This window comes from Tachypleus tridentatus, chromosome 4, assembly GCF_004210375.1.
Source record: "Tachypleus tridentatus isolate NWPU-2018 chromosome 4, ASM421037v1, whole genome shotgun sequence".
Classification (NCBI taxonomy): domain Eukaryota; kingdom Metazoa; phylum Arthropoda; class Merostomata; order Xiphosura; family Limulidae; genus Tachypleus; species Tachypleus tridentatus.
Genome location: NC_134828.1, coordinates 31,686,870 through 31,710,904, shown reverse-complemented (window position 1 = coordinate 31,710,904; position 24,035 = coordinate 31,686,870). Strand labels below are relative to the sequence as shown.

General features: G+C 33.1%; 1 long non-coding RNA gene across 15 annotated transcripts; it reads left to right on the top strand.

Annotated features, from left to right (window-relative positions):
* Nucleotides 1–202: 202 nt before the first annotated feature.
* LOC143248805 (uncharacterized) lies at nt 203–24,035 on the top strand. 15 transcript variants are annotated; one of them, XR_013027202.1, is made up of 4 exons: nt 203–259; nt 4,586–4,776; nt 9,528–9,634; nt 14,577–16,929. It is a non-coding gene; the product is annotated as an uncharacterized LOC143248805 (long non-coding RNA). The 15 variants fall into 15 exon arrangements; XR_013027201.1 differs by lacking the exon at nt 203–259 and adding an exon at nt 266–403; XR_013027194.1 differs by lacking the exons at nt 203–259; nt 4,586–4,776 and adding exons at nt 421–735; nt 23,582–24,035 and having other exon boundaries at nt 9,528–9,646; nt 14,577–14,686.

Below are 24,035 nucleotides of genomic sequence, written 5' to 3'. Positions count from 1 at the left end.
TGTTAACGCGAAGTGAAGTTTCACATACAAATTGAGATATATATATATACATACGCATTGCACTATTTTTAAGCTTATTAGCTAATGTTCTGCAAGTTAATTTAATTGTAGTACATTTCTAAAACAGAATTGTTATTTTTATTATCGATTTAAATTGCTATATTTTACAGTCAATAGGTGGCAGACATAGAACAGACAGGAGACTAACAGCGCTGAAATTTAAATACGGATTTCCATGAGCATCGAATTATGATTAAAAGTATAAATATCATATGCTGTTTCACTTGTGATTATAATAATCGAAATTTTGAAATTCTTGTATTTTAAACAAATATTATTTATCGTAAAATCTCACGCTTCTTTTAAACTTACGAATTTGTAATTATAAGCTTTTTGAATATTGGTATGTATTACTAGTATCAAAATTGTAATATAATAATAATTAAAATAAAAACTTAAGTTGTAAGAATTATTGAATCTTAAGAGATAATATAATAACTACAACTATAACGCCCAAGAAAGTTGTGTTAGTCACTGGAATGTAAATAATTTAAAATTAGTTGTACCAATAGTAAGATTTCATTAACGGAAGTGAATGCCCAATAGTGCCATCTGTAATAGAACCTAGAACAGTAGAAGATTCAGAACTCGTACTTATAGTTAGGTGTAATGAAATGTTAAAGACTACAGAAGAAAAAACAAGATTCAGTGTAGTACCAGTGCAAAGTACAGTAGGTATAGGGTCAGTTGGTATTAACAGAGTGTATTTTATATGATTTCTGAATTCTAGTAAGTACAATTCTTTGATATTGGGCAGAAATTGCAAAGTACCTGTTAAATGAATAAATAATATCCTGATTTTGAGGGATCTAAATACTTTTCATTCAAATAGCAGTTGGCATTTAGGATACTACATGGTAGGATAAAAGAACACCTCTTTAGTGTGTGTTAAATATCTCTAAAACAAAAGACTGAAAATTGAAGAGTTCCACAATAATGTTGCAAACTTTAATAGAAATACAGATGAGGGTGCAGTTCACTGTTTTGTTGAAGCACTTACCAAAGCTAGTTTGTGTAAATACCAGAGTATATTCCATATACCTTTCAAAAATTTGAGACAAAAGCAAAGAATGAGTAAAATATAAGATTTATTTGATTGTTGATTGAGCCCTCAAATACACTTGAAAGGCCCACTGATAAATGAATTACAACACTGTAAAGTAGGTCATGAAAGTGCATTTGTGTATTTTTAATGTTGCTGTACAAATAGCATTAGCATTGCTTTGGTGTTTGCAAAATCATTATAACAGTATTAGATGAAATCGTTTGGTGTTATTCCCATTGTATCTAATTCTGTGCACCCTATAAAAATGCTGGTGAATGAATATACAGTGAGCTAGTGTGTGCCAAAGGTATGGCACAGTTTATTCTTGTTTTGGTTAATGCTGTCAGGTGCTAGAAAAATAGTTCTTGAGTTTGATGCTTTTATTAAATACATTTAGAAATTAGAACAACTGTATGATGAAGAGTGTGCTAAACTTAAAATTAGAAATGTAACAAAACCTGAAATTATTGTTTTATTAGATAGTTCAATTTCTTTGAGAGTGTGTGTTGGATCATGCCAAATCATCCAAATTTTGAAACATTTTTAGGTGACCCCCTCAGAATGCCTTGAAAAAATTCACATGTGCTTATATACCCAGATAATGAAAAACTGCCAAAGATTAGATCAATATCTCTAATAGTTTCTGATTTACAGCCCTGTAAAATGTAGTTAATGTTTGGCAAATTCATTTTCGGGCAACTTTGGCTGCTTAAAGCTGCAAGAGTAATGGTGGTAGAAAGTTGAAATTTGCTACACTGACTGAATTAATCTCACAGAATTAAAAAATGGTCTCAAACCAAGTTTATATCTCTTAGGATTTTCATAGTGAGGCAGTAAAATCACCTGAAAACCCAAAATTGTAAAAACCATTGGTTTATTTAATAAGCCATAGCTCTAAGACTTAATATGATACAAAGCTGAATTTTGTTTTCAAATTTCCTATAACATATCAGTTGATAAATCAGCAATTGTTGTAATTAAAAGTCTATTAGATCTCCTGTAAAAATATTTAGTTGCATGCAACTTTTTATGACATAGCTAAAAAATCCCTCTTTAGGCTACAGTTTGACCATGTCACCAGTTATTCAGCCTTTTCAGATTTTTATCATATATTCCTACATTTCTGGATATGATCTGCAAAAAAAATCAGGATGGTGTTCAACCCACTTTTTGAGTTATAATTTTTTAAAGTATCCTCTGACCATGCGTTGTTTATTTGAAAAAAAAAAACTTTGGTATGTTACTGTGTCCAAATATATCCATACAATTTTGAAATAATTTATGAATCCCATTGCACTACTCTAATAAGCCTTTACCATATATTCTTACATCTCTGAACATGATCTTCAAAAAAATCATGGTTGTGTAAAATAATAAATTATCAAATTTTAAGTGTCTCTGATATGTACCATTGGGTAAAGGACCACATTCAGGTCATTCAGTTCTTTTCTGTCAATCAGGATTCAGTCCTGCAGAACTGTGTAAAGTTTGATCTAGTTGAGTGCTATGAAAAATGCAAAACTGTGACAGGTATTAGATCACGTCATAGCTTTATTCTCCACTCTACCAACAAATTGTATATGAGAAGACTATCAGATGATGATGTGTACACAGTTGTAACTGTTGGTAGTAACAGTGAAAGTGATGCTGCAGCAGCTCAAATAGGATCTAATGATAGCAATGACAGTTATCAGCCAGGGAAATATGAATGGTATGTGGGAAACATAAAAGATAGATCAGATGAACATTCCGATGTGTTGGTGTCATTTATGAAGAAATCAAGAAACAAACTGTTTTCATGGCCTGCAAGGTCATGTAAAGATGAAATCTGGATTTCTTTCCAACATATTCTTTGTCTGACAAGTGCACCTACCATCCAAGGCAGTAGTGCTCACCACTATTTTCTAAGTCAAAGTGATCTCAACATAATCAAGCTTGAATTTCAGAAATTTATTCAAGTTGTCTGAACAAAGCAATATTTATTTGATGTTGTTAAGGCTACTTTATCACCAGAGTAGTTTTTGAATCATTTCATTGTCACAATTATTGCAGTTTGGTGTGACTATAATCTTTCTCAGTTATCCCCTGTTGTAGCACTGTGCTTTTTGTTTCTGATTTACCTTTGTATTTATTATATTATGAATCTTAAACTCAGCCATATCTGCATAACTGTAATGCATACACAATATGTTTGCATTGCCATGTGATCTAACTAGTTATGCTAATAAACTTGTTCAGAAATGAATTAATTCTTTCTTGTTTCTTACAACTTCATTATTTAACATTGTGAAAGGCTGGTTAGAATATTTCAGTGGGATTCATAAAATTCTGACAGGTATTTTTCAAAATTGTATGGATATATTTGCACACAGTAACACACCTGAAATGAATTTTTTAAAATAAAAAATGTATAGTCAGAGGATACTTTAAAAAATTATAACTTAGAAAGTCAGTTGAACACCATCCTGATTTTTTTTTGTAGATCATATTCAGAGATGTAAAAATATATGGTAAAAATCTGAAAAGGCTGAATAACTGGTGACATGGTCAAACTGTGGTCTGAAATAGGGCTATTTTTAGCTAAATCTTAAAAAGTTGCATGCAGTTAAATGTTTTTTACAGGAGATCTAACAGACTTTTAATTACAACAATTGCTGATTTATCAACTGATATGTTATAGGAAATTAGAAAAAAGAATTTGGCTTTGTATCATATTAAGTCATAGAGCTATGGCTTATTGCATAAACCAAAGTTTAAGATTTTGGGTTTTCAAGTGATTTTACAGTCTCACTATGCAAATCGTAAGAGAGATAAACTTGGTTTGAAACCATTTTTGAATTCTGTGAGGTTAATTCAGTCAGTGTAGCAAATTTCAGCCTTCTACCACCATCACTCTTGCAGCTTTAAGCAGCCAAAGTTGCCCGAAAATGAATTTGCCAAAAATTAACTAAATTTTACAGGGCTGTAAATCAGAAACTATTAGAGATATTGATCTAATCTTTAGCAGTTTTTCACTATATGGATAGATTAGCACATGTGAATTTTTTCAAGGCATTCTGTGGGGGTCACCTGCAGTGCCCTGGATGATTTGACATAACCCTGTTGTTATATGCCTAAGGGCTAGCCTGATGACTCTTTCAAAGAGATGCTACCATGAAAAAGAAATATGACATTAAAGAAATCATTCCCACTCTCCAATAGTAACAAAACGTTTATGCAAACTTGTGTTTCTATAAGAATTAATTTTAATTAAGCAGAAAGATTTGGAAAGAGAGAGAGATTGTTCTGTGTTATACAAAATCTGCCATATTACAGAAGACAAGTTTTCCATTTATAACAGAGCCTTTACCAACAGAAAAGTGTGATTTTAGGAACACTGTCTTCTGAATGCACTGCTTAAGTCAGGCAGTCAGTTAATAAATTGTGTTTAGTCCTAAGTGAAAAATGGAACAATGAAAAGGAATGTGTCTACCACTGTAGAAAGCTATGGTTGCAACCAGAAGTGAGCTCAGAGTCTGACAATACAAGGAAATGTTTTCCCTTGTGGAAGATGTAATAACTGAAGCTCTTAACTCAGAATTCAGTCAGCACAAAGCAGAACCCTTTCCAGAAAATCAAGATTTCAGAACAGTGAGATCCTGGAAGGATGCTGAAGCCCTGAAAATGCAGCAGCAAGGAATTCATTTTGTAAATTTCACTATATTGGAAACCAGTGTACTAAAATGTTTGAAAATATACTAGATACTTATTGTTTTATTAACCAGTAAAAAAGACCACACAAACTGTTGGCAAAATAAATCAAATGGACGTTTTTGTACCAAACTTGGATTTTTGTGTTGTTTGTAGTGAAACAGAAAGCCATAGAAATTTGTTTTTCGGTCTGTGACAATCATCAACTGCACTTTGTGTTTCCTCTTTTTTTTTTTTTTTTTTTTAAGTAAAACCGAATTGAAGTGCTAATACTTCTGTTCTATTATAATATTTTAGTATTGATGACTTTTAATAAACTTGTACCAATTTTTAACTAAATACTTTTCCAAGACCAAAGTTATGCATTGTATTCATAAGATTAAGACAAATAAATGTCACTTAAATAACATGTTATACTGCTCAAAATGTGCAGAAAAAAGTGAAGTAAGACTTGTGCATTTGTGATCTGAATCCCAGAATCAAACACGAATGGATACGTCACAAGTAATGAAGTCTCTAGAATCTCTGACAGAATAGTTAAGTTGATAAGAATTCACTGTACTTTTCATGATAAAGTATTTGTTCATAATTGACAAATGTTTAAAGATAGTGATTTGCTGTGTAAACTGTTGTAAACAAATGAGAAGACAACTTGACAGTGCCACAAAATTTCTTTAAAACTCTGAATTACATAATAGTTTTTTTCTGTAAAATATAGAATATTGTTGCACATTTGTAATATTGTACTTCCCTCAACCTTTTAATGCACATTAATAGCCAAAACAAAGCAAAATAATTTGTTTAGAATTTTTATTGAAACTAATTTGGTAATTGGTAAGGGTAACTCCTGTAAATAAAAACAAATTCCAAAGACCATTCCAATTGAAATAATACCGGTTACAGTAACTAACTCTGCTAAAATCAGGGGTTTGTTTCCCCTTGGTGGACTTAGCAGATAGCCCAATGTGGCTTTGCTATAAGAAAACAAATGCAGTACCTAACTCAAAACCTTCATAAAACTATCATTGAATTATTCAGTATTGTACAATATAAATGGCCCAACTGAAAATATTTAATATTTAGAAACAAATGTCAGACTCCTGTTAATACATTTTTTTTTTAAGAGGGTGATTGTTTATGGAACTTTTTGTGAGAGGCAGCAAAGTAATTAACACTTTATAGGATCAAATGGAACCAACAGCTTTCTGGAAAATTAAGGCTGGATTTAAGGGTTTTAATTTTTGTTAAGAGCAGGTGTGTAAAATAGCCATAAAGAACAAAGTGGTACCTTGTTCTGTGAATTTTATGTAAGTTGTATCTCAGAGACGTTTTGGTATGTCCAACACCATCTCCTGAGCATGTAGGTGATGTACTATTTACTGCTTTGGTATTTTTGTTTTCCAACTGGGAAAATGTGACTAGCAGGGTTCCAAGGAGTTCTGATTTTGGTGCCTTTGTTGCTTATTATTTGTGCTATTGATTTGAGTTTTGTGAGTCGTAATATTTCTACATTTGTTGATTACACAATTGTTAATAAGAACTGATTTTGTTCATAATGCAAATTTTAGGTTATATGTGGAAAAAGGTTTTATCACCGAGTGAATAGACCAAGGGTGTGAAGATAAGTTTTGATATTGAAAAGTATAAAGTTATGGGTGTTCATAAGGGCTGTTTATGACTGTGCTGTGAATGTCAGTTGCTGGAACACACAATCGCCTGGTGTGTACTAATTACAAAACACCTTTCACTACCTTCTTGAGGTATTATTAATGTAGGAACTTGAAAAGAAATGCATACATAAAACCACAGTATTATTTTCATAACAAGCATGAAGTACAAGTGTAATATTACAGAGTACTAAGAGATGGTAAATTATGAGATCCACTATGCCTGTGTCATAGTAGCAATAGGACCTTAGCCATGAGTGTTTTCAGATTAACGTTCCACCTGATTCTAAAGGTGATGTGAGGTATCCATAAACCATGTGCTTGAGGACTGATGTTGTGTGTTCCATATTTACCCACGTCTGCTGGTTGTTCTTGAAAAAATCTGTATATTCATTGTTACAGTTACTGAGTTTTCAACATTTGCAATAAGATGTTTCTTGTTCTAATGAGCACATGTATATATCGCATTTATTTCATATATGATGTATTTTGTCCCATTACATATATTGTGCAAATATGGTGGTAATTAAGTATGTTCATTATTAAGATACATTCCATTTGTGTGTAAATGATAGACTTTTGGGAGAAACTGATAAAATATTCATAATAAGTTCTCCATGTTGACAAACATTACTCAAGTCTTCCTATTGGATTGCTAGCAAGTAGAATGGTACCTGGTCTACTAAATGTTATACATCATGTTAACCCTCAGTACTTTATTATTCACTGTGTTTTGGAACCAAAAATGGCCTTTATAGGTGATATAAGTACTTACTTTTAGTCAAAGGACCAAATCAGATTTTGGTCTTATTTGTAGAAATTTTGAATTTTAAGACTAAAATTTATGAAACACCTATACCAGTTTTTGGAGCACTGTTTGCAGTTTTGGTCATTTTAGCATAAAAAAAAGGGCACATTAGCAAGAATTAAAAAAAAAATAGGCTTCTACAACTACAATCTGCTTTTAGCAATTTTATTGATACTGTAACATTTTGTCAATGTTATTTTCCTGTAAAGATAGCAAGCATCATGGCTAACATGCAAACAGAGATTATACAAACAATAATATTCTTGTCATGAAAGGGTTACTCTGACCACAGTATTGCAGAAATCTAGATTCGTATTATTCATGGTGATGAGGTACATTTAATTTTTTTGTCATGAAGATTTTAGTGGATATTATTTTTTGAAGCATATTATATTTGAAAGATTGTGATAATTTTTTTAGTTTGATGGAGTTAAAATTGATTGAAGCACAATGAAAAGTTTAATTTAAGAAGTTAGAAGTGAGTAAAAAATACAAGTTTTTGGAAGTCTGAAATAAGCTTCATTTTAAAAACATTACTTCTGCACAAGAGTTTAAACTCATAAGAAAGTTGTTTTAAATTAGATGAGGAATTGTTTTGGATATCCAAGTGTTTTTTCTCTGTCCTTTTGTATTTTCAGATGTTTTTAAAACCCAAGGTTATTAAAATGTTACTGTATTACATCAATTTAATTTTTATTCTTTGGTAAAGTTTTTATCGTGTTTAAGAACATCAAAATACTATTTCCTCTCAAAACATGGAAAGAAATTTATGATTCTAATATTTTAATTAATCAAAAGTAGGTATTTATAATGATGTTTAAGCTGTGTGTGTATTCATCATAGGCATGTAAACATGAACATTTTCATAGTATTAATACTGGTGACAAGAGTGTTAGTTGAAAATTGATTCTTTTAAATCATGCTAAGATACTGGGATGAAAAAAAATTATTTAATGTTAAGGAAAAGAATAAACAAAAGTAGTAATACAAGAAAGATTTGTGGAGGTATGTTTAATAATATTGTCAAAACATTTTCTTCTCAGAATATAATTCCACTGGTGATTCATGTTTTTTAACTGAATTAAAAATACTTAAACCAAAAAGTATTATTAATATAAATTTGAAATATGTCCTAAATATCTCTGTGACTTTTGGGTGGTTGCTAATGTTCATTATTTTTTAGTTATACAGAAATACCTTGGTTGATTGAAAGACTAACTCTTAAAGAAAAGATATGCAGTGCTTTGCAAATGGATGATACCATCAGCAAGGAGTCAATATCTCAGTGGCAACTTAAAGTTGTAGAAAATTTCACAGAATCTCACTTCTAGCTAATCTTAATCTTGCTGAATATGACTACCAATTAATACCCAGTTAATATTTGTGAATATCCCTCAAAACTTTACAAAAGACACCATGTCACTTTTACTTTATTAGTTAGTTTTACTTATTTTAGAATAGTGAATAAAAGTTGTTTCTATTGCAGTTTCTTTTATTCTGCCAATTGATGATGCTAATAGCTATAAATTCTTTCCTTTTAAATTTTTTGTTGCCATGGGCACATAATCATGGACATAAATTAACAACATACTAACAAAAACTGTTTTAGCCTTGAAAAATAGTTAGGAATTTTGTACTATTGTAAACAAAAAAAAACAAAAACTGTTCCTCTTTCAAATTTTAGATACATAATGAAATATTAGAATGTTTTGTTTATTTGTGTGGGTGTGTTTTTTAAATAAATATCATTGGAAAACTTATTTAATTAATAATGTAGCAGTGAAGAAATTAAATATAAATACAGTTTGTAGTACATACACCTTTAAGTTCTTATGGTGGCTTATTCAAATTACCAACCTTTTGTAATGTGCATTTTACCTATTATGTTAACTAATATGTATCCACTTATTTAAGGAGATGAAGTGCTAATTTGTTTTATCCTACAAGTAAATATTTCTGTAAACTATTTACCTGCCATAGATAATTCAAATATCTAGAAGATATAATCATATTAAATTAATTTCTTATTAATTATTCCTTTTTTTTAACTGTACATCATTTGAGTTTTTCATCAGTATAACACTCATTATTTAATGTAGGAGCTCTCGCTTAATGTAAACAGTAGAGCAATGAGTCATGAAGCTAGGAACTAAATTTATCTCGCTTTCATTGCAAATGCTTTAATAAAGATAAAAAATTGAAGGATATCCTCATTATACTTTATTTAATACTTTGTGTTGTATGCACATTTCCAAAGGAAAATCAAAATGTACTCCAGGACATGCACTAAAGACACCAGGAAACAGTGGAGACTGGTTTATACTGAATGACAGAGGAATGCAATTTCAGATAAGCCACAATTTGGTACCATCTTATGTCAGTCTAATGTTCTATTAAAATTTGTTTTTGTGTTATAAATGTAGCATATGCTATTTGGAAATTGTTGTCATTGAAAGTGTGTTAAAATTCAAATACTGCAACCAGGAGAGAGATGAGAGATCTGTTAAGTAATATAATTTTAAAATGTTAAGGAATTTTAGTTATGTAATTGAACTTCAATGCGATATCTTTATGGCTGAAATAATGGCACTCTTTTAAGTTTCAATTTGGGTGCTATTTTTGATGTTAATGAGTAGTAATATTTTCATATTTGAAGTTGTACTCTTTTTTTCAAACAAATCCAAATTAATGTAACTTCCAAAACACATAATCAGTTGGTGTTCAAATATTTGGCTTTTGATTTACATTAATTTTGGAAATGAAATGTGATAAATGAAAATCATTAACAGCATGTGTTTTGGAAGTTACATCAGTTTTGTTTAAGATTGTTTGTTTGCATTACATGTATCAACATTTAACTATTCCTTGGTTTCCAGAGTAGTTGTGTTTTTAAAATAAAGGTTCTAATTCTGAATGAAACTAGAAGCACAATTATAGCACCATATAATATGTCCAAATGATAGTAAAAGGAAAGTTTATGTTTTATAAATTATTTTAAAGGAGTTGATTGTCTCTGTGTGATAGGACAGATATTATTTTTTTTTCTAGAAATTTGCATTATTAATCACCAAATTAGTAACTTTATTATTAAGTACAGAAGATATTTTGATTGGTGCTGACTACGAAGTTTTACTGTACTGTACTGTGGACTATCGTGGATAAAGCATAATGTGATCCTGTCCATCCCTGCTGATCATTGGATTGAAAAAATTGGGTTGCTTTGCTTTTAAGAATTTAGGGAACTTGCTTTGCCAATTTTACTGTTTCCAGAGCAATGATCCTCAGGGCTCCCAAATACATATTACCCCCCAGGTTCTACTAGTGGAGCTAGGGAGTCCTTACCATTCTTGGTTTCCAATCACCAGAGTGATGAAGAGAAACTTTTCCACCAGAGTATTAGAACAGGTTCCCTTGCTCTTGGAGAACAGGGCAATGTTGGGCACCCTCCTATCCTGATGTCTGGATGTTTTTTTTCCTAGATGTCAGAAGAGGAGGCACCAGCCTATGTGGGAGCCTACTTGTAATATCAGTTCAGATTTGACATTTGGCTATTCAGTTAGTTTGAGTATGGTCTTTCTTTTTGATCAGTATTGATTTAGTACATTGTTAATGGAAGAGAATCCATTGTCTCCTTATAATTCCAAATGCAGAATGTTCCTGTCCTTGATCAGGTACAATTTATTCCACATCCTTCCTATAATTCTAGGGGTATGTGATGTTTTCCTTACCCACACATTTGGGAGTGAGGATAAATATTCATAATTCCAAAATTCTGTTTCCTGAAGTTGAGTAAGGTGTACAAAATCTCAGGGTGTTGCCTTTCAGACTTTTTCAAGTTGAGGAGAAAGTTTCTCCACTTCACTGGTCACTACCTTCTTGTTGTGGTTCCACTGACTTGGAATGCATCATTCTGTGGCTACATGTTGAAAAATGTGTGTATGTGTGTGTGTGTGTGTGTGTGTGTGTATATATATTGGGGTCCAATATTCGATATATATTTTAGCAAGAAGTGGTGGTACAGCAGACATGTATATAATATTTTGGAAAAGAAACTTGGGAAGTTATTTAAGTATAGTGGACACAAAATCACAAGTTATTGTCAAATGTTAAAAAGAGTATTTGTGAATATTAATATAATTTATTTAAAATTTTTGGGTGTTTTTTGTTTGTTTTTTCCTCATAAAAGTAATCCTCTGGTCTAACTACTGACAGTTACAGCTATGGTTATACCTTTTATATAGTGAAATAATAGTTAAAAGTTTGGATTTATAAGTTTACTATTATCTTTAACTGGCAAAGACCTATAAAACATTTCAAGGTTTCTAGAATAACACAATTTTTCTAAACACAAACACTGAAATCTGTAAGCCCATTTGTCATAGGCTTAAGTTAAACAGGCAATGAGTTGAGCTTACAAAATTTGATTTGATAATAAAAAGAGAATTAACTTGTGTATGACTATTGCTAGTTGGGTGGTACAAACATTCTGAAACCCTATATTTCTTTGAGTACTCGTAACATATACATATGATGCACACAAATGTACATAGTTATCTGTAACTTTCATTGCTTATCCTTTGCTGGTTTTTCTCATTTGACCTTTTCTATAGTCTCAGAAGTAAATATTTTTTTTAAATAGTTTGAAACTCATTTTTAGTATGATAAAAGCATAAATCACATTGCACATCTATCAAGGTTATTCAGATATCTGGACTTCAAAGCAGTGTCACACAATAGAAATTATGTTAAGATATGTTCTTTGTCAAATTATTTTAGAATCTTCAGGCACTAAAGTCACAATACATAAATATTGTTGAAGTCTACTCTTTACCAAATGATTTTAGAACCTTCAGGCACTAAAATCACAATACACAGCTGAAATATTGTTGAAATATACTGTTTGCCAAATGATTTTAGAACCTTCAGGCACTAAATTGCAATACACAACTGAATTATTGTTAAAGTCCACTCTTTACCAAATGATTTTAGAAAGATTCATGAAGCTATGAGGTTAAAATAAACTGAAAATAATGTAACAGGTATTTTTGAGAAGCCACAGAAAATAATAAATGTTTATCAACTAAGCTCACACTTTTACTAGAGATACAAAACCAAAACAACTTTTATGAAGTTTAAATTTGCAGGTTGTGTTATCAAAGAGGGTTCTCATGGATCTCCCTTATATTTTAATTATGGTTTCCTAAACTATAATTATGCACACAATTTTTTGTGTCCATTATTTTCTGAGATAGTTTTTACGAACATTTAAGCCACAAATAAATAAATTAGATACTATGAATACTGAAATAAATTCCACTAATTACTGCTGAGTTTCTTTTCAAATAAAATAAGTAATTTAACTTTCATTTTTTGTCAGTGTTTTTACAGTTTTATAACAAGTAAAAACAAAATAACTAAATATGAAAATAGTTGGTGAGTTAAAGGTTAACTTACAGAAATACTTAATGACTCAACTAAAAGATTACAAATAGTTAATTCATTTTAATTAGTTTTCTACAAATATTATTAATTTTATATGATTGTGTGATGGAAATCATAGGTTTAGTTGCACAAAGGCTTTAGCATCCATATTTTAATTTGAAGGACTAGAAGAGAAATAAATTTTTAAAGAAATCTGAGATGAATCAGTAGTGGTATTTTTGTAATAACCATATTTTCATTCATCACACGTTATTTTGTAGCTTTGAGCTTAAATACGGTTTTAACTTATAATAATTGAACTTTTTTTTTTTAGTTAATCGTTTGATCTCTCTCAGTTCAAAATACATAAGTAAATCACAAGAAAGGTTCGTCAAAAACAGCTTCTTAGCTACTTATTGTATATGTTGTTGGTCTTCTAAATTTGAAAAATAAAAACTAGTGTAGTTAAGCCTTCATATAAAGGGTTTTGAACTGTCGATAAGCGAGTTCATAAGTTAATAGGCTTTTTTAATAAATCCAGTTTTGAGCTCATCGATACCATTAAAATTCCTTAGCTTGCTACAGAAAGGACCTAGCACGGCCTAATGGTTAGCGTTCTGGACATGAGCAGAGTTTGCGTCCCGCTGCAGCCAAACAAAACAACAAAGTGCGCTTTGAAGATGTTGGTGTGTTATAAGAGTGACGATAAAATCCCACTATTTCGTTTCACAAGAGCTGGTGGTAGATGATGCTAACAACATAGCTTCTCGTTAGCCTCTTCAATATTAGGGGTAGCTAGTACAAAAATCCTCGACAAAACAAACGATATAACAGGAGCCGTTGACTTCTCTCTTTGAATTTTTCGTTTTATACATATACGTTATAGACATTCCATCGTGACGTAACAAATGAAAAAGTCGAGATTTGTCTAGCTAACATGCGTGCATATTCCGAATAAAGACTAGCATGCATCTAATGGTTCATAATAATAATAAAATGTTGTTTACGGTCTACGATTGCGCGGAAATTCAGAAAACACAGAAACATAAAGATTTTTGTACTGCATGTAAATGGAATTGTAAATATACTTTGAGCACCATAGATTAAACTAAGATATTGAATGGAAAGATTTGGACATTAAATGACCCGTCACAGACAAAAACAAAAGAATATTACTGAAGTCCTTTTCTCATACGCTTCTGATTTAAAATTTATAACGGGCTAGCTAAAAGATACGTGAATACAATAAATATTGCATTCAATGGTGATTCTAGAAGTGTAAATTGCTTATTGTTGTGATAAAACTAAATTGTTATGAATGTATTATAAGCTTCACAAGCAAAATGACATAGGTAAATAATATGGTTTGGTTTGAATTTCGCTTAAAGCTACATGAGGGCTATCTGTGTTAGCCGTCCCTAATTTAACAGTGTAGACTAGAGGGAAAGCAGCTAGTCATGAACACCCATCGCCAACTCTTGGACGACTATTTTACCAACGAATGGTGGGATTGACCGTCACTTTATAACGCCCCCACGGCTGAAAGGGCGAGCTTGTTTGGTGTGACGGGATTCGAACTCGCGACCCTCGGATTACGAGTCGAATGCTTTAACAACCTGGCCATGCTGGGCCTGGTTAAGATTCTTGCATACTCGCATTTGAGCGACCATTGAAGTGAAAACTGAGCGGGAGATAATTCGAAACTTATTAACTAAGCCCGTTGAGTCTGTACCTAGGGTTAAAGTAGTAATATCTAAAAAACTAAACAGTAAAATCTTACGTACCATCGCTAACATATAATCTACGTTTTTTTTTTTACTGTAGAGATCTTTAACTCGGTGTTCAATTCGTTTTAAACCTGAAATATTTTCTTAATAACTTGCAGCAAACAAGATGTGGAGTTAGATGCGTCTTCCAGCAGTTGTGGGGAGTTTTGTGACCGAGGAAAAAGAGAACTTTGAGGCTAAAAAGAGGCCAAACAAGACCCCCTCCCATGTACGTACACTAGCCATTTTCATGGTCAACTGGCATTTCTAAAGATTGGAATCATTTTGTTTTTGAATGTTGCAACTTTTGATTACTCCACTTGAAAAGATGAAGAGACAGCCCATATTTTCCACAATATCCTCTAACATATTCTATACTCAAGGAATTTTACCTTGGAAAGTGTCCCTTTTTTCGTCACTAAACTCCACTCTTTTAATGCCATCCTTTCAATATTCTCTGCACATTAAAGACGATACTGTTAGTTTAGTAGTACGTATATCACATACTCGTACAATTGAAAAATTCCACAAATGTTTAGTTAGCAAAATACTTTAAGGTTAAGATTTGATCGGCATTGTTATTATCAGCTGAAACATAGGATTTTTAAGTTATCTCTTCTTTTTTCCTTCTTGTTTTCCAACTATAGCTGTAAATAATTTAAAATGACTCGTTATGCTGAACATTCTGAAACACCTGAAGTTTAATATCAACTTTTAATTTTGTGTATGACATGACAAACGCTCATGAAACACGTTTATATTTACCACGCGTTTTAAACATTAGTAGACAGCCCACGATTCCAATTCAAGAACATTTTACGAGGGAACGCCTTCTTGATGAGGCCACTGTATTGAAGGGATGTTTAGTGATAACTTTCTAGAACAGTCTATATTTGTTCTAACGCAAACCAGAATTCTGGTAAAACGTGGTTCTCAAAAGACAGTTTAAATCGCTGCTTAGTTATTGTCAATAGACAATGGCCTTCCTAAAAAAATTATTTTTACATAATAAGTTATAATTTGAGATTACTACATCTGTTGCCTTATATTGAATATTCCTTTATAACACTGAATTTATATCAATGTGTAATAAATAATAATAAAAATAAGACAAGCATGGTCAGTATTAACCCAAACAATCCAGTCGTTAGAAGGCGCTAAATCACTCAAGTTAATCAGTACACAAATCTCTATAATTACGCCAGTGGATTAGTACAGAGATATTCAAAGTGATACTTATTGTCCATGTTGTTAGACATATATATACACACACAAAGGGGTAGGAACCTATTGGCTGCTAAAGAATGGATGTCTTATGAATATCTGCAAGTGATTTTATTAATCCAGTCACTTGTAATTGTGGTTCTATTAATATTCCATTGCTTATAAGTCTAGACTCGTAAAGAACATATACAGATATCATTTATGAATCACAGAATTTATTATTGATCACACTACCATTGTACTCTTTTCGTTACACTGACACAACATGACCAAAATCATATTTACTCATTATGTGCCTACTGTATAAAGGACGGCAAGATTTGTGGCCTCAGAGTAACCGATGCTTAAAATCGCGAATTAGCAAAATATTCCACAGAAAATTCATAAAAATAACTTTTTTTAAATTTATTTAATATTTATAAAACAGCCGTGTATGTAGTGAAAAACGTGTTTTTGTGTTCCTGTGCTTTATAAGCGTGAAATTCGATAAGTCTACACCTTATTCACTTCCTTTATCAATTGTATTGTATATGCATGTGATATAGGAGAAGACAAACGCTGTCAGAACATACTTTAAAACTCGATGTGAGTGCTGGGATAGGAAGAATTGGTGAGGAGAAAAATTTTGTACAGTGGACGGCAGGAATATAAGTAACACCCGCTTTTTATATGTGTTGTGGTATTTGGAGTTGCGGAAAAGTGTTCTGCTAGAAACAGCTCATTTGTTGGAGCTGAGAGGTCCTGGATTCGGGGGCCCACGGTATGCGGAAATTTAATTACCAGAGAAAAAACTGGCGCCTATCTCAGGGACTTTCCAAGACCATACGATAATGCCTTTTTGTGAGAAGGGAATGATGTGACGTTCCTTGTTCTTTGAGGTATCGGGTAGTAATGAACGGGAATAGCTAGCAGGCTAATCGCTTTTCTCAATAAGGAGAGTGTTCGTCCGGTGTACGGGAAATCCTTTAATCGGTCCAGGAACCATATAACCTCAGTTACTAAATTGTGTGCTTATTTCATATTATATTAGAGAATAGCTGGATGTGTGAACTATTTCAAAACTGTTTACACCGTATAAAAATATATATTTGTATTTCTGTGCTTTTCTTCACTTATGGTGTCGACAAAAAATTTATTCTAATTTCTTACTGATTCTAGTAATTGTATTTAGAATCTTACCAGTTAAGCTGTATTACATATTCACATTCTTCAATAAAGTTTCAACCTATAATATTGTCGAAAAATAAAGTGAATGCTTACATAATTTAACGTTTACTTCGTTCTTTATATTTTCTTTAAGAAGGGGTTAAAGTTAAATGCACTCTGTTTTGGGTATATGGAAAATTTCTTGTTCTTGTTGGAAAATGGCCTCTAAACGGTCTTACGAATTTTCAAGGAAATTCAAAAGATACACAATCTCTACTTGTATATGTTACATAAATCATAACCCTGTAGAATAAATATGTACACCAAGCTAGACAAATAATCCTATAACTTTCACTTTCTAGAAATTTCTTCACTTAATTACAGTGACTTAAACATCTTGAACGGAAATACTGTTTAATGCTAGTTTTTCTTGTGAAGAGTTGGAAACTATCATCTAACAGTTTACAAAGGAAGTACGTTTAAAAGCAAATTCTATGCTTTTTTAGCAAATGTTTATAATCGTGAAATATCTACATATTACATTTTTATTACACGAGTTTTGCATGTATTAGCTTTTAGTTAAATTAATGTATGCAACAAATCTGAGTCATGTATATATTTACAGGTGTGAAATAATCTGGGAGCAATTCTACCTTTATTTCTGAAGTGCTGTTGTTTAGATTTTCCTCATAAAGCTGAGTACATCGTCCTTAATGGCTAAGAGATTGCAACTAGTCAACATCACCCATCGACATCTCTTGAGCTGTAATGGATATGATTGTCACACTTATAGCGCAAACATGACCCAAAAATTTTGAGTGCAGTTTTTGCATCAGTGAGCGTCGAACCAGGAATCCTCGTATTATCAGTCCGTTAAAGCCAATTATTGGTTACACTCGACTCCTTATTGCTGGCAATATTAACATTGAAAAAAAATAATACAACCATTGTTGTTGTTGTTATTTTGTTATTGATAAAACCCATTAGAACTTATTTTTAGAACGCTAAATTCCGGGGTTCGATTCTCCGCAATGAACACACCAGATATTTCAATGTAGCTTTGCGTTAAAACAATTACACAATTTTATTTTGAATTATCCCTACCCATATTTTCTATTTGGTTTGTGCGATTGAAAATGGAGAGAACAAATGACAAGTCAAATACTATACAGAAATAGATGAGGAGCTATTTTCAGCTTGGACAACAGTATATAGATGCTGACAAAGAAAGGACAGGCATGGCCAGGTAGTTAAGGCACTCACTCTTAATCCGCGGGTCGTGGTTTCGAATCTCCGTCGCGCCAAACATGTTCGCCCTTTCAGCCGCTATAAAGTGGCGGTCAATCGTACTATTCGTTGGTAAAGAGCAGTTTAAGAGTTGGCGGTGAATGGTAATGACCAGCTGCTTTCCCTCTATTTTTCACTACTAATTTAGAAACAGCTAGCGCAGATAGCCCTCGTGTAACTTTGCGCGAAATTCAAAAACAAACTAACAAAAGAAAGCGCACATAGTGGTAATGGTTTTACTTATTAATGTCTTATGCGTTTATTTAGTACATCTAATCAGTTTTTATTGAAAACATTTAGGATTAAAAGTTCGAAAACAAGCTTGGGAAATTCCCAGAAACACGTGTATATTTTTGTTCTAAATTTCTAATTTGAAGATACATTATCCTTTTTTTAAATTTCGTGTGTGTAATTAATGAATTAATAATTGTTGTTTATTCGTGAATTTAAGAAAGTACTTACGTCCGCAAAAATAAAAATTTGCGCCTAAGGTAAGTAGTTTGGATTGTTCCGACATACGTTATACAAATGTTTACAACAAAAACAAACTACGTAGCTGTCACGTAATGCCATGTTTACTCAGTAAATTAATATTACTTCTGAACACTGCATTGTTTAGAATCTTAACTAAAAATATTCATAATCGCGTCTGTAAGATTTATTTTTTGCGGGTTCATAAATATTTGAATAACACTTTTTCTCTCCCCCCTTTGTTTTATTTTTCTTGATGAGTATTTCTGAGTATAAGTAATCCATAATACTACTGGCAAGTGAGACTTGATTTTGCTAGATTTAACTTCAGGTGTTTTTTGAAGAAAAAACATTTTATAGATTAAAGTGAATGTTTTAAAAGAAAAGTGTAGTGTATATTACAGATGAAAGCAAAAAATTATGTTATTCAGAATAAACATGTTATTGTTGAATACATTTTATGAATGGTATTTAAATACAACTCCAAAATTCCTGACTAAAGATCTCACATTTGGTTTTCTAGTTTGTTTGTTCTGAATTTCGCCCACGTTTGTTGTTAAGAACAAACCTCTACAATGGCCTATTTGTGCTGTGCCCACTATAGGTATCGTAAACCTGAATTTTAGTCGTTAGTGCACTCGACTTGTAACCTGAAGGTCGCGGGTTCGAATCCTCGTCACACCAAACATGCTCTCCCTTTCAGCCGTGGGGATGCTATAATGTTTCAGCCAATCCCATCATTCGTTGGTAAAAGAGTAGCCCAAGAGCTGGCAGTGGGTGGTGATGACTAGCTGCCTTACCTCTAGTCTTACACTAATAAATTAGGGACAATTAGAACTGATAGCCCTCGTGTAGCTTTTCGCGAAATAAAAAAATACAAACAAACAATAAATGTTCCCTGTTGGGACAGTGGTAAGTCTATAGACTTACAACGCTAAAAGAAGGGGTTCGATTTCCCCTCGGTGGACACAACAGATAGCCCGATGTTCTGCGACTCTTTGGTACTACACTTGCACAGACTGTCGCATTCTAAGCCATCAGGTTGTGATGAACTTGATTTATATACACAGGAAGAAAGTCTGAAAGAAAGACCAACGAATTTGAAAAACCATAATATTCAGATAAAAACATGATTTTTTTATCTCGATATAAACATGATAATACTTAAATATGGTGTAAAATATACTCTTCAAAAAAAAAAACGCAAAAGGCAAAATATGAGACAAATTGTTAACAAGTTTATTCCGGGTAATTCTGTATGACATGTGTGAAACTTTGCACATTCACTGCTGAACATCCAAAGTCTGCAAAGGCGAAGTCCACACTCACTAGGTGAAGTTTAACGTCACTCAACGTCAATAACGAGTATGCCCTCCGTAAGCATCAATAACTGTTTGGCATCTCCTGCCCATGGAAGCGATGAGATGACGAATCACATCCTATGGAATGGCTGTCCACTCAGTCTGCAAAGCTGAGGTAGAGTCTGCGGTTGAGGTTGACGTCGGGCTGTGTGAGGACGGGCGTTGTCATGTTGAAAAACGTCGTTGACGTTCACCATGATGGGTTGCACATGGGGCCTAAGAATCTCGTAGACGGTTGCGTACGGTCTGATCGGAAATCCTACGCAGTCCTGGTGGTATGGTTGAGGCAGTAGACGTCGCAGTGGTGGTCACATCGTGACCAATTACTGTTAGAAAAAAAAAAAGAATTTGGTTGTTTTGAATTTCGCGCAGTGACACGAGGGCTATCCGCTCTAGCCGACCCTAATTTACCAGTTGAAGACCAGTGAGAAGGCACCTAGCCATCACCATCCACCGCTAACTCTTGGACTATTACTTTACCAATGAATAGTGGGATTGGTCGCCACATAACAACACTTCCGCGGCTTAAAGGGTAAGCATATTTGGTGGTATGGGGATTCGAGCTTGTGACCTGCAAATTGCGAATCAAACACTTGGCCATGTCGTACCCCCCCAAAAAAAAAAAAAAAAAAATAGAGAGAGAGACAATTTCTGAAACATAACTAAGAAATATAAAATTAGAGCAAGACTTTTGCTTTACCTTGTATTGTATGTTTCAAATAAAACTGAGCCAAGTTTCGTTTTATCTAGAAATCTGATACGAAATAATGGTACACCCTAAACCTGAGTATTGATGTTTTAATTTTATAGATTTTCGTATAACGTACTAACACTCTACAAGATGACGAGAAAAATGTGTAAAGTATTAAATATTCCAGCTCGTTATGTATAGAAACAAATGTTGAATCCATTATAAAACATACTAATACAAAATAAACTTTTTAACTTACTATCAAATATTTTAAAAATATATTAAATATCTCTCCTGTGAAAGATGATTGTGTTTTTCTTATAGCATAGCCACATCGGGCTATCGGCTTTGTCCGAGGGAAATCGAACCTCTGATTTTAGCGTTATAACTCCGTAGACAGGCTCGGCATGGCCAGGTGGGTTAAGGCGTTTGACTCGTAATCTGAGGGCCGTGGATTCGAATCCCGGTCGCACCAAACATGCTCGCCCTTTTAGCCGTGGGGGCGCTATAATGTGACGATCAATCCCATTATTCGTTGGTAAAAGAGTAGCCCAAGAGTTGGCGGTGGATGGTGATGACTCGCTGCCTTCCCTCTAATCTTACACTGCTAAATTAGGGAGGGCTAGCACAGATAGCCCTGGAGTAGCTTTGTGCGAAATTTTAAAACAAAAACAAACAAACTCCGGGGACGTGAAAGGTGAACTCAGTAATATTCATCATTCCAAAAAATACAGACCCTTAGTGACTCAGCAATAACAACGCTAGAAATCAAGGTTCAATTCCTGCGGTGGAAAGAGAGTAAATATAAAGAAGCTTTTGCAGCTTTGCGCTTAACAAAATTGTCAAGAGTGCAAAACTAAAAAAGACTAGAAGTTACGACAAAATAAAACATTTCGTGTAACACTACTGAAATTGAGTGTTTTTTTAAATACTTAGAAGATAAGTAAATTACAATCTACGTATGTTTATAATGAAAAGAAATACTTGAAACAATTCCAATAGTTTTGTACTGTAAGGTTATAAACCAAGGCTTGATACTCGTGGTGGGCACAACACAGATAACACATGTAGATTTTCGTATTTGTTACAAACAAATTGGTTTGTTTGTTTTTGAATTTCGCACAAAGCTACTCGAGGGCTATCTGTGCTAGCCATCCCTAATTTAGCAGTGTAAGACTAGAGGGAAGGCAGCTAGTCATCACCACCCACCGCCAACTCTTGGGCTACTCTTTTACCAACGAATAGTGGGATTGACCGTCACATTATAACGCCCCCACGGCTGAAAGGGCGAGCATGTTTGGCGCGACGGGTATGCAAACCCGCGACCCTCAGATTACGAGTCGCACGCCTTAACGCGCTTGGCCATGCCGGGCCCACTTTTTAATTCTTGAAAATCCCCAAGGGACCAAACAAATTGGCAGACACTGACGTGATATTACAGCGAACACATACAAACAAATTGGTAGACACTGATTTGATGTTACAGCGAACACACTGAACTGCTGGTTAAATAATGGATAATGCAATAATGGTTCGAAGTTTAATCGAAACTTTATTTTATCCTCTAAGTCAGGATTATTTTTGCGCTGGTAAAAGTCTTATAAAACCATATATAAAAAAAAATATTGTCATTATAAGTTATTCGTCTCAAAAGTAGCACATACGTTTTCACGAACATGTTCTTCAAATTCTTGAATATATTACACAAGTCTCGATCTCACGTCGATTTAATATATATACATTGTCTACGAAGCATTGTCATCGTGGTATATTAGTTTTGGAAACATCGTGTGAGCCGATTTCTTCCAACAGTGAACTAACTCTTGATTTGTTAACTACCAAGCAGTCAGCGTGTTAAAGAAATTTTGGAAACGAAGGTAACTTAAGTTAAAACTGAGTTCAGGCGCAATTTCAATTCATTGCGTTGAACGAGCTTATCTTGACGAGGTCAAAGATCGAAGCGTTGAAGAAATAAAAATTTTATCTGTTTATATAGAAGAAGAAGACGTAGTTAATTAAATATAATTTTAGAAACTATATGAAAGAAGATTTGGGTTGAAGGAGGAGATGTTTTTTATAAGGTTGTTCAGTTGGTTTCGTCTATTGTTTAGAGTTTGTTTAGGAACAGCATTTCGACTTATTAGCACAATACTTCTGGACAGCAGCACGAAACATTATTTCCGAATCCACCTGTTTGAGTTCATTTAGGAACAATATTCCGATGTGTTAGTGCAGAACATCAGCAGATAGCAGCTGAACTGTAAGTTCTAAATCCATCTGATTCAGATTGTCTGGGGACAATATCGCAACCTTGTGGCAGAGAACCTTATCAGATAAAAACCAAAGCACCATCTGCAAAGAAACTCAAACAGATCTATGAAATGCAATCGTATTGTTTTCTCTCCCTAGTAGCATAGCAGTGTGTAAGTGGACTTGCAATACTAGAAACCGGATTACGATACCTGTTGTGGGTAGAGCACAGATGGCCTATTGCGTAGCTTTGTGCTTGGCTTTAAATAAACGATGTGTTTTATCTCTTATACTGTTACGTTTTTGAAGTGGGAAATAAAACACACGCAAACTTAATAGTCTACAAAAAAATTAAATTGCATTTTTTTAAAGATAAATTAATTAAAGTGATGTAAGAAAACACCCACCCACACTCTTAAGTTTAGAACCATAGAAAATAATCCCAAAGTTAATTCCCTCAGAGATCCACTATTTTTTTTCAGTTTTAATGTAAATCAAATTCATCCTGTTCTTAGAACCGCTTAAATTGAAAAATATCCTTAGACTTGAAGACTGAAAAGCAAAAGCAAAAATTACACTCTCGAACTTAAAATCTAGGTAACCACACTTACAATAACACGAAAGTATTAATGGTATGTTGTTTTTCATGATGTTAAGAGGTTTAATAAAATAGAACATTTCTCTTGTCCTATAGGTCACGCCACATGCAGTCATAAACTAAAATATGTACAGAATGTTAACCCTTCAGGCAGTGCAATATGTCCTGTTTGCTGGTACCAAACTCATACAAGCTCGGGCCAAAGCACGAGAATGTTGAACGACACAGGAGAAGGTTAACCACGTGGTAAACGTCAGTTCACGACACGAATATATCTCGTAACTAAGAGTCATAACTACCTTATTTTTCAGTGACTTCTAAGCAGAGAAAAGCTCAACGCCACATTTGTGAACGTGCTTTGCCGTGAAGAGGCCAAACCCGACACACATGCAAAACTAAGCAGAAATACCATGTACAATACAAATTACATGATTCAAAATATAAAATATAGAATTCTGATTTCAAGAACTGTTTAAAAAACAACAACAACAGTGGGTTACAACCCAATGAAAACAGTGTTAACATTTCTGCACAACTGTTCAAATTAATA